Source organism: Pseudophryne corroboree, unplaced genomic scaffold (genome assembly GCF_028390025.1).
Source record: "Pseudophryne corroboree isolate aPseCor3 unplaced genomic scaffold, aPseCor3.hap2 scaffold_350, whole genome shotgun sequence".
NCBI lineage: Eukaryota > Metazoa > Chordata > Amphibia > Anura > Myobatrachidae > Pseudophryne > Pseudophryne corroboree.
The window spans coordinates 522,937-535,940 of NW_026970011.1; the positions used below are offsets into that span (position 1 = coordinate 522,937).

At 45.5% G+C, this 13,004-nt stretch overlaps 5 non-coding genes across 5 annotated transcripts; all 5 read left to right on the forward strand.

Annotated features, from left to right (window-relative positions):
- Positions 1-8,161: 8,161 nt before the first annotated feature.
- On the forward strand, positions 8,162-8,277 carry LOC135020714 (U5 spliceosomal RNA). Its single transcript, XR_010218068.1, has one exon. It is a non-coding gene; the product is annotated as a U5 spliceosomal RNA (small nuclear RNA).
- A 270-nt stretch (positions 8,278-8,547) lies between these two features.
- LOC135020709 (U5 spliceosomal RNA) lies at positions 8,548-8,663 on the forward strand. Its single transcript, XR_010218063.1, has one exon. It is a non-coding gene; the product is annotated as a U5 spliceosomal RNA (small nuclear RNA).
- Positions 8,664-8,949: 286 nt separating this feature from the next.
- LOC135020724 (U5 spliceosomal RNA) lies at positions 8,950-9,065 on the forward strand. The gene has a single exon (XR_010218078.1). It is a non-coding gene; the product is annotated as a U5 spliceosomal RNA (small nuclear RNA).
- Positions 9,066-9,339: 274 nt separating this feature from the next.
- Positions 9,340-9,455, forward strand: LOC135020735 (U5 spliceosomal RNA). The gene has a single exon (XR_010218089.1). It is a non-coding gene; the product is annotated as a U5 spliceosomal RNA (small nuclear RNA).
- Positions 9,456-9,730: 275 nt separating this feature from the next.
- On the forward strand, positions 9,731-9,846 carry LOC135020743 (U5 spliceosomal RNA). The gene has a single exon (XR_010218097.1). It is a non-coding gene; the product is annotated as a U5 spliceosomal RNA (small nuclear RNA).
- The last annotated feature ends 3,158 nt before the right edge of the window (positions 9,847-13,004 follow it).

Here is a 13,004-nt window from a genome sequence, read left to right on the forward strand (position 1 = left end):
TCAACCCCCTAGACAACAACACCACACACGACATTGGGAGCAGGGTCCACAGAGGCGGAGTTTTGAGCCACATACAGGGGAAACAAAAAGATATCCCCCAAACAGAGATTGGCATGCCTCTGGTAGTTCCCAGCTAACCCCCGCACAAGTAGTTGCTGCCAATGGGATTCAGGGCGGTCAGCATACCCAATAGGGGTGTGGCCATACCTGTAATCTGCAACCAGTTAAATTGATTGCCAGTCTTGGAAGCGAACCAGAGATTGCAATCAATGTGGCTGGTAAAACTTTAAACTTTCTTGTAGACACAGGGGCGGCCAAGTCAGTGATAAATTCGACAGTGGGCATGAGAACCACTGGTAGGACAGTTCCAGCCATGGGAGTAACAGGAGTAGTCCAGCATTACCCTGTTAGCAAACCAGCAGAGATTACAATAGGACCTTTGCATACCAAGCATTCCTTTTTGCTGGCTGCATCGGCACCTACCAATCTCCTGGGAAGAGACTTACTATGTAAAATGGGTTGCGTCATTTATTGTACTCCTGAAGGTGTATTCTTGGACATACCTGAGAATCACGCTCAAGAAGTACGAGATATGTTAGACTCCCCATCAAAATTAGTGTCACATTCCATTATGACAAATAGGAACCCATCCCAGGTAGAAGAGATGACATCTCAGATACCAGAGTCACTTTGGACAAAAGATGGACAGGACACTGGATTAATGGCAAACGTAGCTCCAGTAGTAGTACAAGTAAAAGATGGTAGGATAGCTCCAAAAATCCCACAGTATCCTCTGAAGCCAGAGGTGGAGTTAGGAGTTTTTCCCGTAATAGAGCGCTTGCTACAACAGGGCATTCTAGTAAGAACGTCCAGCACAGCAAATAGTCCCATCTTCCCTGTTAAAAAGAGTGGGGGGAGGGGTTACAGGCTAGTGCAGGATCTAAGGGGGATTAACAAAATAGTCGAGAGTCAGTTCCCCGTAGTGCCTAATCCAGCTGTCATCCTAATGCAAATTCCTCCCACTGCCAAATTTTTCACTGTTATTGACCTCTGCTCCGCTTTCTTTTCGGTACCTCTGCACCCTGACAGTCAATATTTGTTTGCATTTACATACAGAGGAGTCCAATACACGTGGACTCGATTACCCCAAGGTTTCATAGATAGTCCAAGTATATTTTCTCAGGCTTTGCATGATTGTTTACAGTCTTTTCAACCAGAAAGTGGATCAGTGTTGATACAGTATGTGGATGATCTACTACTGTGTTCTGATTCATTGGAGGCATCCCTGAAAGATACGAAACAGCTCCTGTTTCATCTTTCAGACACAGGTCACAAGGTCTCCAAAGACAAGTTGCAATTATGCCAAGCTAAGGTAAAATATTTGGGACACTGTCTAACACAAGGACTGAGACACCTGACCGCTGATAGAATCCAAGCCATTAGAGACATGACACTACCACAAACCCAGCAACAGATCAGAACGTTTTTAGGGATGTGTGGGTATTGCCGTAATTGGATCCCAGGGTTTTCCATATTGGCACTACCTCTGCAGGAAATGGTCTCCTCAAACAAACCTGATCGGATTTCGCATACAGACGAATCTGAAACGGCATTTGAGAGACTCAAACAGTGTCTAACGCAGGCACCTGCACTAGGTATGCCAGACTATGGGAAACCCTTTGAACTATACGGAACAGAAAGTGCTGGGTGCGCAGCAGGTGTACTAACACAAAAACACGGTGACGCCAGCAGGCCAGTTGCATACTACAGCGCTCAGCTAGATACGGTAGCGCGGTCCCTCCCCACATGCTTGCGTAGCGTTGCGGCGATAGCATTGCTAGTGACGAAAAGCGAAGATGTCGTGCTAGGCCACAACCTCACAATCCATACACCACATGCAGTATCTGCCTTATTAAATTCTGCCCAAACCAGACATGTCTCATCAGCAAGGTTTACGAGATGGGAATTGGCATTAATGGCCCCAGTAAACATCACCATAAGGAGATGCAGCGCATTAAACCCTGCAACATTTCTCCCAGGTGTGCCTGGACAGGCACAAAGGGTGGGAGGTGAGAGTGATGGGGAAGGAGGATTTTATACAAAGGAGGATGCACATGATTGTATGGAATATTTGACCCAAAATTTTACCGCAAGGCCTGACATCAGTGACAATCCACTAGAAGATGCAGAACTCACGTTCTACACGGACGGTAGTTGTCACAGACAGTCAGACTCGGGAGACTTGTGTACTGGATACGCAGTCGTAGATGACCAAGACACCATAGAAGCGGAACCGCTAGGCCCACCTCACTCAGCCCAGGTTGCTGAACTGGTCGCCCTAACCAGAGCATGTGAATTGGCTAAGGGTAAGTCTGCCAATATCTACACCGATTCTAGATACGCGTTCGGGGTAGTCCATGATTTCGGAGCCCTATGGCGGCTCAGAAATTTCATGACGGCAGCTGGCACACCGATAGCGCATGCAGCGTATATAAAAAGGCTTCTAACAGCGATACAGGAACCCGACAGAGTGGCTGTTATCAAATGTAAAGCACATACGTATAGCCAAGACCCAGTATCCCTTGGTAACAGCCGAGCAGACGAAGCTGCAAAGCTTGCAGCTGCTACCCCCATACGGACAGACACCACACAGTTGATGGTATTTAATACCATCAACACACAGAAGTTGTGTGAGATGCAGAATTTGTGTTCCACTCAGGAAAGAGCAGTCTGGAAGGCAAAGGGATATGGCCAGGAGTCCTCAGGGCTCTGGACGGATGGACATGGTAAACCAGTGGCCCCCAGGGCATACCTTCCATGTCTGGCTGAAGCAGCTCACGGGCTGACTCATCTAGGCAAGGAGGGGATGTGCAAATTGGTAAGAGCATACTGGTGCGCCCCAGGATTCTCCTCTCATGCTGGTAAAAGAGCAATGTCATGCCTTACCTGTCTGAGAAAGAATATTGGAAAGGCAATACCTACAGAACCCTCCCATATCCCACCTGCCGGCGGCCCTTTCCAAGTAATACAAATTGACTTCATCCAATTGCCCCCATGTAGAAACTTAAAGTATGTACTTGTTTGTATAGATGTTTTCTCGAATTGGGTCGAAGCTTTTCCAGCAGCTACAAATACCGCTATGTTTACAGCTAAGAAAATTGTGCAGGAATTTGTATGTAGATATGGTATCCCTAGAATCATTGAAAGTGATAGGGGTACCCATTTTACAGGTGATGTCTTCCAAGGAATGTGTAAGTTGATGGGAATTGATAGCAAGCTGCACACTCCGTACCGTCCACAGGCGAGTGCGAAGGTCGAAAGAGTGAACAGCACTATTAAAAATAAATTGAGTAAAGTAATGGCAGAGACAGGATTGACGTGGCCAGAAGCTTTACCCATTGTTTTATATAGCATCAGAACCACTCCCAGGTCCCCTCTTAATCTGTCTCCTTTCGAAATTCTGTTTGGTCGACAACCGCATGTCATGATTAACCCCCAGGATGATTTGAAATGTAACAATGAAGTAACTGTAAAGTACTTGATTAACATGAGTAAGCAGTTGAGGAGTCAAAATGATAATCTGAAGTTGGTGATTCCTGATTTACCAGATAGTAATTGTCATGACATTGAACCTGGGGATTATGTAATGATACGAAATTTTCTACGCTCAGGTTGTCTTATTGATAGATGGGAAGGACCATACCAGGTCTTATTGACTAGCACCACAGCATTGAAGGTTGCTGAGAGAGAGACTTGGGTCCATTCATCCCACTGCAAGAAGGTTGCTGACCCAGAGAAGTCCCGTGATAAGGAACAGACGGTAGAGGTTGTATCACTGGAGTGTCTGTTCCAGGAGGACTGAGGCGGCACCTGAGCCTTGAAGATCGAAAGCAGTTGTCGACTCCCTTCTCCCTTTTATTGTTTTTCTCCACTTCCCATCCCTTCTCCCTTGATATTTCTTTTTCCCCTTTCTCATTCTTCTCCATTTCCTCCTCAAAGATGGACTTGCCCAAAGAGACTGTGATCCGGATTTTGATGTTAACCATGATGTTGACCAGAGCAGTCTGTTCCGGCGAGAGTACCATAGAGGTCGAGAGAGGTTCTGGAATGGGTTCCGATTATGATGATGGAGGCGTAGTTTTCCAAGATCAACCAATCCAACAAGCAAAGGCGAGTATCAGAAAACGATCCGATAGAAGAAATTGTGATGGATTGTTAGCTGAGGAAAATTGTATCTGTAGGCTCTGTGGTAATCTGGTTGAAGATGGATGCATAAAGCAATGCCAATCTAGTTTTAATATCCATATGGACCGGCATCCATTGAGTGACTATCACTCTCTAGTGGGTAACGTGTTGAACCAAACAGATTGTTGGGTATGCTCTCAAGTACCTCAGGGTCACAGCAAATCAGGGCTAGTACCATTTCCTTTAACGTTAGGGGAAGTACTTGAGCTAAGTGGTGGGAGACCGGTGGACCGGAGGTTTAACATCTCCAGCCCTCCTAGTTTGAAGCTCCACCAATACCATGTGGATAGGTCCCTCTTATGTTTTAACATCTCCAATCCTAGAAAACCGGGAAATTGGGAAGTGTCATGGAGCAACCTTTCCATGACCTTTTCACACAGAGCAGATAGAATGCCTACAGATACAGAGCTCGTACGCCACATAGCCAGTAGAGGAAAATCTTTTCGGTATCGATATACCTTAGGAAATAGGATTACTAGAGTTGGAGAGGTATCACCAGGATACTGTGCACATATCGTACAGACCGATACGTGCATTAGGCAGATGGAAGAATTAGGGTCAGGAGATTTCACCTGGAAGGTTTGTAACATGGTCATGTCCTTCTCCGTCCCTTATGTTCTCCCCGATGATGCATATTTCATATGCGGGAGAAAGGCGTACAAGTGGCTTGCCCCAAACTCTGAAGGATTGTGTTATATTGGAAAAGTATTGCCTGAAGTGATGACTGTAACACATGACAAAATGAAAGACATACACCGTGGTGCCCAAGCTCCTTATACTCACACTCACTACGAACACCGAGTTAAAAGACAACTGTCAGAAAGGTTAGAGCATCCGGCCTCTGATCTTATCCATGAATCCACCGGGATTCAGGTTCTGGTAGCGTTAGATTTCACTCGTACCGCTCGAGGAGTGATGAATTATAAATACATTTCCGCACTCGCCAATTTGTTAGACAATATCACTGAAATGTATGATGACACGTTTAGATACACTGGAAGAGAACTTCAAGCTTACAAAACAGAACTAGTTCAGCATAGGATGGTTCTTAATTACCTTACAGCAGTAACAGGCGGATATTGTGTTACATTGGCAACACAGTACGGTATAAAGTGTTGCACGTATATCACAAATAACACCGAGGATCCGGTAGAGGTCATAGACCAAAAGATGGACGATATTCTGCAATTAAAGTGGGAATTTCGTCGGAAACACAATCTCACCCTTGCTGCTGTAGGTAATGAGCTGACTGGTTGGGTGTCATGGTTGAACCCGCGAAATTGGTTCTCCGGTTTAGGAGACTGGGCTCAAGGAGTCATAATGGATGTTGGAAAGTTTCTCCTATGTATTTTGGGTGTCGTTATATCTATTGGATTGATATTTAGATGCGGGCAGGCTTTAATGAGGTGCAAACAAAGTACGAAAGTGATGAGCTTGAGGAGTGAGGAAACTGTAATTAACCTGGATTTGATTTATGACCCAATGCTAGAAACCATGACGTAATGATGTAATGAGTATACGGTCCGTCTTTCACCCATTACTATGTTTTCCTCCGAGGTACAAAGACCCACGTAGACGAAGGACCTGATGAGCCAAGGGGCCGACAACGGAAAGATGGAAAGAAGAAGAGCAGACGACCTGATATACAAGATTTTATGGACAATGCCATGGGTACCCCAGTTTCCCTAGGAACTTTAAAATCACGCTAGCCCAACATTTTTTTGTAAATCCATGGACGTTGTTTGCTTTACTCACGATTTATGAGCAAAAGCACAAAGAAGAAGACTGCAATCAAACGACACCAATCAGGACCTCAATCGACGAACGTACATTAACCTGACATAGAATATCATTGCATTTTTCGTAAGTGTTCTTTATCTTCATCTCTGCAACCCTCAGGTAATAACACACATAGTCGATAGGGAATACAGGCACAGATAGCAGCAACCACATACCCCCCCAATTCATGTATCATCAACTAAAATGTGCATCCCCATTGTGTTACAACCACAGCCGAAATGAGCTCGGTAGAGTTTGACAGCCCATCCACAGACCTGTACCACAGGATAAGAAGGAATTCAAATGTATACTTCGCAATACCTCGAAGCTTGATTTACCACACGTACGGCACGATGATACATGACCCCCCCAAACATGGACTCATACACACATGCTCCTGCTTTCTCACTAGGTCATACTCTCTTCACACCTACTCCATTCTTCCTCCTTTCCCCACCATGGAAATCAATTAACCCCTGACTTACATTTTTCTCCTTAAATATTTTGTGGCAGTTATTATTGACTGCCAAAGGGTGGACTGTCGAAGTCAGAAAAATGTCTCAATGCACACTGCCATATTTGCACCGCACACTGGTCCGTGCTGCGCATGCGTACGCTCTCCCGTGGAAGCGCATACCCGCAATAGCGTGCACTCGCACGCGCAGTATGCGCATTTACGGTAGAGTTTATGTGATCGTAGCGTGCGACTCATTCGTTACAAAGGTTCACAATTAATGTCGTTTATAGATCATGTTCCCCTCAATAGTTTCTGTAAGTTTGGTTTAGATAGAATGTCCCTGAGCGGAGGAATCCCTCTTTGTATTGCACGAAGGGTCTAACAGGAGTCATACAGCAGTGTTTGATACCCATCGGAAGAGTATTTAATTAGCAATATTCCGGTGTTGGTTTGGAGCGTATTAATCGCTCGTGCGAATAGTTATGAACATAAGAAGTTTATGTCCATTTCTATTATTTACCCATACTCAGGTATGCGGCGGGAAACCCAGTTTCCCACCCACCTGAGCCGTTTAAACTCAGCACAGCCCACCTGTATGAATCAACCTATGACCTTTGGTTACAGTACAGGGCCGAATTCCTGTGTCCAATAAACTGAAGGATTGTAGGACCAGGAGATTGCATTGTGTGTGGGGCATAAATAGGCAGGCCGACCACATCCAGCTCTCACTCTCTCATCAACGGTTATCTGCTGATAATCGGGAGCTGGATATCGAGGCGCAGGCGATCATACCCTTTGTGCGTAAGTTCTCTCCGTAATCATTGTCTTTCTGTGAGCCAATTCCTCTCTCTCCCTCTGTGTCTATTTCTCTCTCTCTATTTTCTCTTTTCTCTCGTAACTCCCCTAGACTAAACTTTATAGTATTGTATTGTATTGTGTTAGGCCAGGATAGTATTGTAGTTTATCCCTTAGTTAGGTGTTTGGTTAGGAAGGCTTTGTTATATTGTAGTGTATCATTTGTACTGTGTTACTCTTTTACAAGTATACTAGATATAATACAGATAATAGGCTTTGGAACCCTAAAACAGTATCTGTGTATTTACTATAGTGTTAAGTGTTCACTTGAGCGTCGGTGACGCTCAAACAGCTTTGTAGGTAGTCAGGCTACACAAAGTTGCATTTACACCCTGTATTCACATTAAGGTATATAGCGCATTACATTGTTAAAAGGTTTAAATATAAAGGTATTGTGCTGTGAGCGTCTGCACCGCTGGTGACCTCCTCGTGGTCTCGAGCGTACGCTACGTTACAGCGAATCTTTCCCCTAGACATAACCAATAACGTGTCCTGTGATCACTAGGCCGTGAGCGAACGTGACGCTTGAGCGTCTCGCCTACGGCTGAGCGATCGCTACGCAGATAGCGTACCATTACGGTACTTCTTAAGCAAACAGCGTACAGTGTTCTTAGCTTCGTAAGGGTTGATTATACGACAAAGGAATTTAGCATTGTCATATCTCACCTGGCAGGTAAGTAGGAGTTGGGCTAGAGCTGGGGAGGGTCGCTGCTCGAGCATCCCCCTGTCAAGTAAAGGAGATTCAACTGAGGCAGCACAAGGGAACTCTCATCTGGGGACAACAACTGCAGGGAGAACACATATTTTCAGATAAAAATCTTGGTCATGCTCTGGTTTCTCTTCAGAACGAACAAATCTTTCGCCTTTTACTAAAGATTTCCGTGGAGAGGAGCAAAACCGAGTTTTATCTCAATTTTTGCATGCCCCATCTTTTTGGGGTTTCTTTTATCGGTTTAAAGATAGAATGAGTGTGCTTTAATGTAAGCTCATTTGCATAGAAATTACAGTAAATGTTTGTTTCTTTTCAAACAGAACTTTCTTGACCATGCTACTTGCTTGAAAGATCTGGGAGCACATGGAATACAGTACAAACCATGCTTATAGCAAGGAGAAGACAGGTGAGAAATCTGCTTTCTTTCAAATTGGGCGCTCACTTTGATCTGAATGAGGACTGCTGGCACGGCACTCAGGCGACAGGTGGAATCTTGGTCATGCTCTGGTTTCTCTTCAGAACGAACAAATCTTTCGCCTTTTACTAAAGATTTCCGTGGAGAGGAGCAAAACTGAGTTTTATCTCAATTTTTGCATGCCCCATATTATTGGGGTTTCTTTTATCGGATTAAAGACAGAACGAGTGTGCTTTCTTGTTAGCTTTAATGTAAGTTTATTTGCATAACAATGACAATAAATGTCTGTTTCTTTTCAAGCAGAACTTTCTTGACCATACTAATTGCTTGAAAGATCTGGGAGCACATGGAAAAGAGTACAAACCATGCTTATAGCAAGGGGAAGCCTGGTGAGAAATCTGCTTTCTTTCTTTCAAATTGGGTGCTCACTTTGAGCTGAATGAGGACTGCTGGCATGGCACTCAGGCGACAGGTGGAATCTTGGTCATGCTCTGGTTTCTCTTCAGAATGAACAAATCTTTCGCCTTTTACTAAAGATTTCCGTGGAGAGGAGCAAAACTGAGTTTTATCTCAATTTTTGCATGCCCCGTCTTATTGGGGTTTCTTTTATCAGTTTAAAGATAGAACGAGTGTGCTTTAATGTAAGCTCATTTGCGTAGAAATGACAGTAAATGTTTGTTTCTTTTCAAACAGAACTTTCTTGACTATACTAATTGCTTGAAAGATCTGGGAGCACATGGAAAAGAGTACAAACCATGTTTATAGCAAGGGGAAGCCTGGTGAGAAATCTGCTTTCTTTCTTTCAAATTGGGTGCTCACTTTGAGCTGAATGAGGACTGCTGGCATGGCACTCAGGCGACAGGTAGAATCTTGGTCATGCTGTGGTTTCTCTTCAGAACGAACAAATCTTTCGCCTTTTACTAAAGATTTCCGTGGAGAGGAGCAAAACTGAGTTTTATCTCAATTTTTGCATGCCCCATCTTATTGGGGTTTTATTTTATTGGTTTAAAGATAGAACGAGTGTGCTTTAATGTAAGCTCATTTGCATAGAAATGACAGTAAATGTTTGTTTCTTTTCAAACAGAACTTTCTTGACCACACTAATTGTTTGAAAGATCTGGGAGCACATGGAAAAGAGTACAAACCATGTTTATAGCAAGGGGAAGCCTGGTGAGAAATCTGCTTTCTTTCATTCAAATTGGGTGCTCACTTTGAGCTGAATGAGAACTGCTGGCATGGCACTCAGGCGACAGGTGGAATCTTGGTCATGCTCTGGTTTCTCTTCAGAACTAACAAATATTTCGCCTTTTATTAAAGATTTCCGTGGAGAGGAGCAAAACTGAGTTTTATCTCAATTTTTGCATGCCCCATATTATTGGGGTTTCTTTTATCAGTTTAAAGACAGAACGAGTGTGCTTTCTTGTTAGCTTTAATGTAAGTTTATTTGCATAACAATGACAGTAAATGTTTGTTTCTTTTCAAACAGAACTTTCTTGACCATGCTACTTGCTTGAAAGATCTGGGAGCACATGGAAAACAGTACAAACCATGCAGTATCACAAGAGCCTTTATTTGATCTTTCATGAAGATAGAGCAGAATTGAGGACACGTCAACAATTTCTGCCGAAGGTGGTTCATCTTTCCACATGGTGCCTTTGGCCACTGACACCTTCGTTGAGTCAAAGTCTCTGGCTGTGGTCAGAACTTTGAAAATTTATGTCACCAGAACGGTTCAGATTAGGAAAACAGAGGCTCTGTTTGTCCTGTATGCTCCCAACATGATTGGGTGTCCTGCTTCCATGCAGACCATTATGCGCTGGATCTGTGGTAAGATTCAGCATGCTCATTCCACGGCAGGATTGCCGTTACTGAATTAGGTGAAGACCCATTCTACTAGAAAGGTGGGTTCATCCTGGGCAGCTGGTCGGGGAGTCTCGGCATTGCAACTTTGCCGAGCAGCTATTTAGTAAACACTTTTGCTAAGTTTTACAAGTTTGATACCTTGGCTGATGATAACCTCAAGTTGGGTCATTCGGTGCTGCAGAGTCGTACGCACTCTCCCACCCGTTCAAGAGCTTTGGTATAACCCCATGGTTCTTAATGTGACCCCAGCATCCTCTAGGTCGTATGAGAAAATAGGATTTTAATACCTACCGGTAAATCCTTTTCTCTTAGTACGTAGAGGATGCTGGGCACCCGTCCCAGTCCATACTGTGTCTGCAGTTATTACTTGTGGTTATACACATGTTGTGTTACGGTTCTGGTCAGCTTTTTGCTGCAATTGTTCATGCCGTTGGCTTGTGTTCTGTTGAATGCCACGTTCTGCGGCATGCTTAAGGTGTGAGCTGGTAAGATGCTCACCTTAGTTTAACAATAAATCCTTTCCTCGAAATGTCCGTCTCCCTGGGCACAGTTCCTATAACTGGAGTCTGGAGGAGGGGCATAGAGGGAGGAGCCAGTTCACACCCTTTGAAAGTCTTAAAGTGCCCATGTCTCTTGCGGATCCCGTCTATACCCCATGGTTCTTAATGTGACCCCAGCATCCTCTACGGACTAAGAGAAAAGGATGCCCTTGTGTACTATCCTGACTTCTCCTCCCGTCTGCTTACTTTGTGACTTCCAACGCACAATGCGAACTACAGGTGGTGCTGCAGGGCCCACACCCTTTTACTTGCCTTATAGAGCAGCTCTGGAGCTGTTACAGTGCCCAGCTGCTGCAAGAAATCAGCATGAATGCTTCAGGGGATGGGGCATGGCCAACATGAGCCCCACACCAAAGGAGGGTGGGGGTGTTTAATGCGAACTAGGGGTCATCCAAGCACTGCAAAAGGCCGCCATGCCCTGCATGCCCCTTTTCTCTTTTTATATGCAGATGAGGGTTCCAGCCAACTTTGGCCCACTGCTTGGATGACATCACCGTATGCAAATCCTTCTGCTGCAGACCTTCCCCCAGGAATGCTTGTACTAGTTGTTGGATATGGTTTGATATTTGATGGTGCTTCAGTATTAGGCAGCCTTCCGCCCTCCCATGTTCATCTGAAAAGATGTGGTCTCCCTGCAGTTGTTGTCCCCAGACGAGAGTTCCCTTGTGCTTCCTCAGTTGAATCTCCTTAACTTGACGGGGGAGGGGCTGCCCGAGCTGCCACCCTCCCCAGCCCTATCCCAACTCATACTTATTTTACATATTAGATCTCTTGATCATGAAGATTGTTCTCACAGGGTGAGGTTCATCCATTATATTTTAAAATAGGAAGGTACAAATTACATATTTGAATTGCATCTATGTGCTGGATTCAAATGTCCCCCCCCCCCCCTTCCTTTCTCAATTGTGCCCGTCAGCAGCTATTCTAAGGTTGCTGCCAATGGGTGTGACACATTAATTTCTTCTGTGGGGTACACTGGACTCCACAAGGATTCACATTGGGGTGTAGAGTAGGATCTTGATCTGAGGCACCAACCGGCTCAAAGCTTTTGACTGTTCCCAAGAAGCTCAGTGCATTCTCCTCTATAACCCCGCTTCCATGAACAGGGAGCTCAGTTTGTAGTTGGTGCCTTCAGTAACAGGCCAATTAACAGGGGCCTGCCTCAGGCAGCCTATTCTTAGCTATTAATTTTGACAAGAAAAGAAGAACTTGTTTTATGAGAATCTACAAGGGCTGCAGCAGGCTAGGTCTAATAGACATCTTTACTGCAGCTTCATCACTCCCAGCGGCGCTGTATACTCCCGTGCCCTGGTTGCTGGGTCACTGCAGCGGAGGCTCCGGTTTCATCCTAAGGTCAGTCACACACACACCACCCTTCCGGATCACGAGGCCGCTGATGAAGGGGAGCGAGGCCGTAGGGGGTGGGCCGTGTGCGCACTGCGGTGGACACTGATTACTGGGCAGCCGCTCCACTAGCCACCAGGTACAGTTAAGGAGCACAGGTCTGGGGGTTTTTCTCCTATATTAACCCAATTTTGTACTGCCCGCAGCGCATTGTGATAGGTAATAGGGCCTGATTCAGGTTGGATTGCAATCACAATAAGCGATCCAACTGCAAAAATTGCTAAGAGCATACGCATGTGCCTGCATTTTCTGCGGCACCCCGCAGAGAATGTGATCGCCTCTGCCTGTCAATCGGGGCGGGGAAGGGGGGGAGAGGTGGGTCAGCAACACTCCATTTCCAAGTCAGGGATGGAGCGGTGCGGGGGCAAGGCTTCAAAATGGGGTCTGCAACGGAGGAGACACAGGGGGCGTGGTCACAGCGGCTGTATGACATCACATTCAGCCGCTGTGATCACAAAAATGGTGGCGGCTTCCTGCGCGCACATACAGTCTGCACCAGCAGGAGCCTACACCATTTTTTATGATCACGCTGAACTGCAGTGCGACTGCAATTACAGCATGGTCAAGAAGGGAGGCGTCATGCTGGGTGGCCATGCCCTGTCACTGTGCAGGAGTCAGCACCGCTCACACACTAGTCCCTGGGTGCAGCCCCCAACCCCCGGGACACCCGGAGCAACAAAATGTAGATTCAGGCCACCAGGCCACGCCCCTACC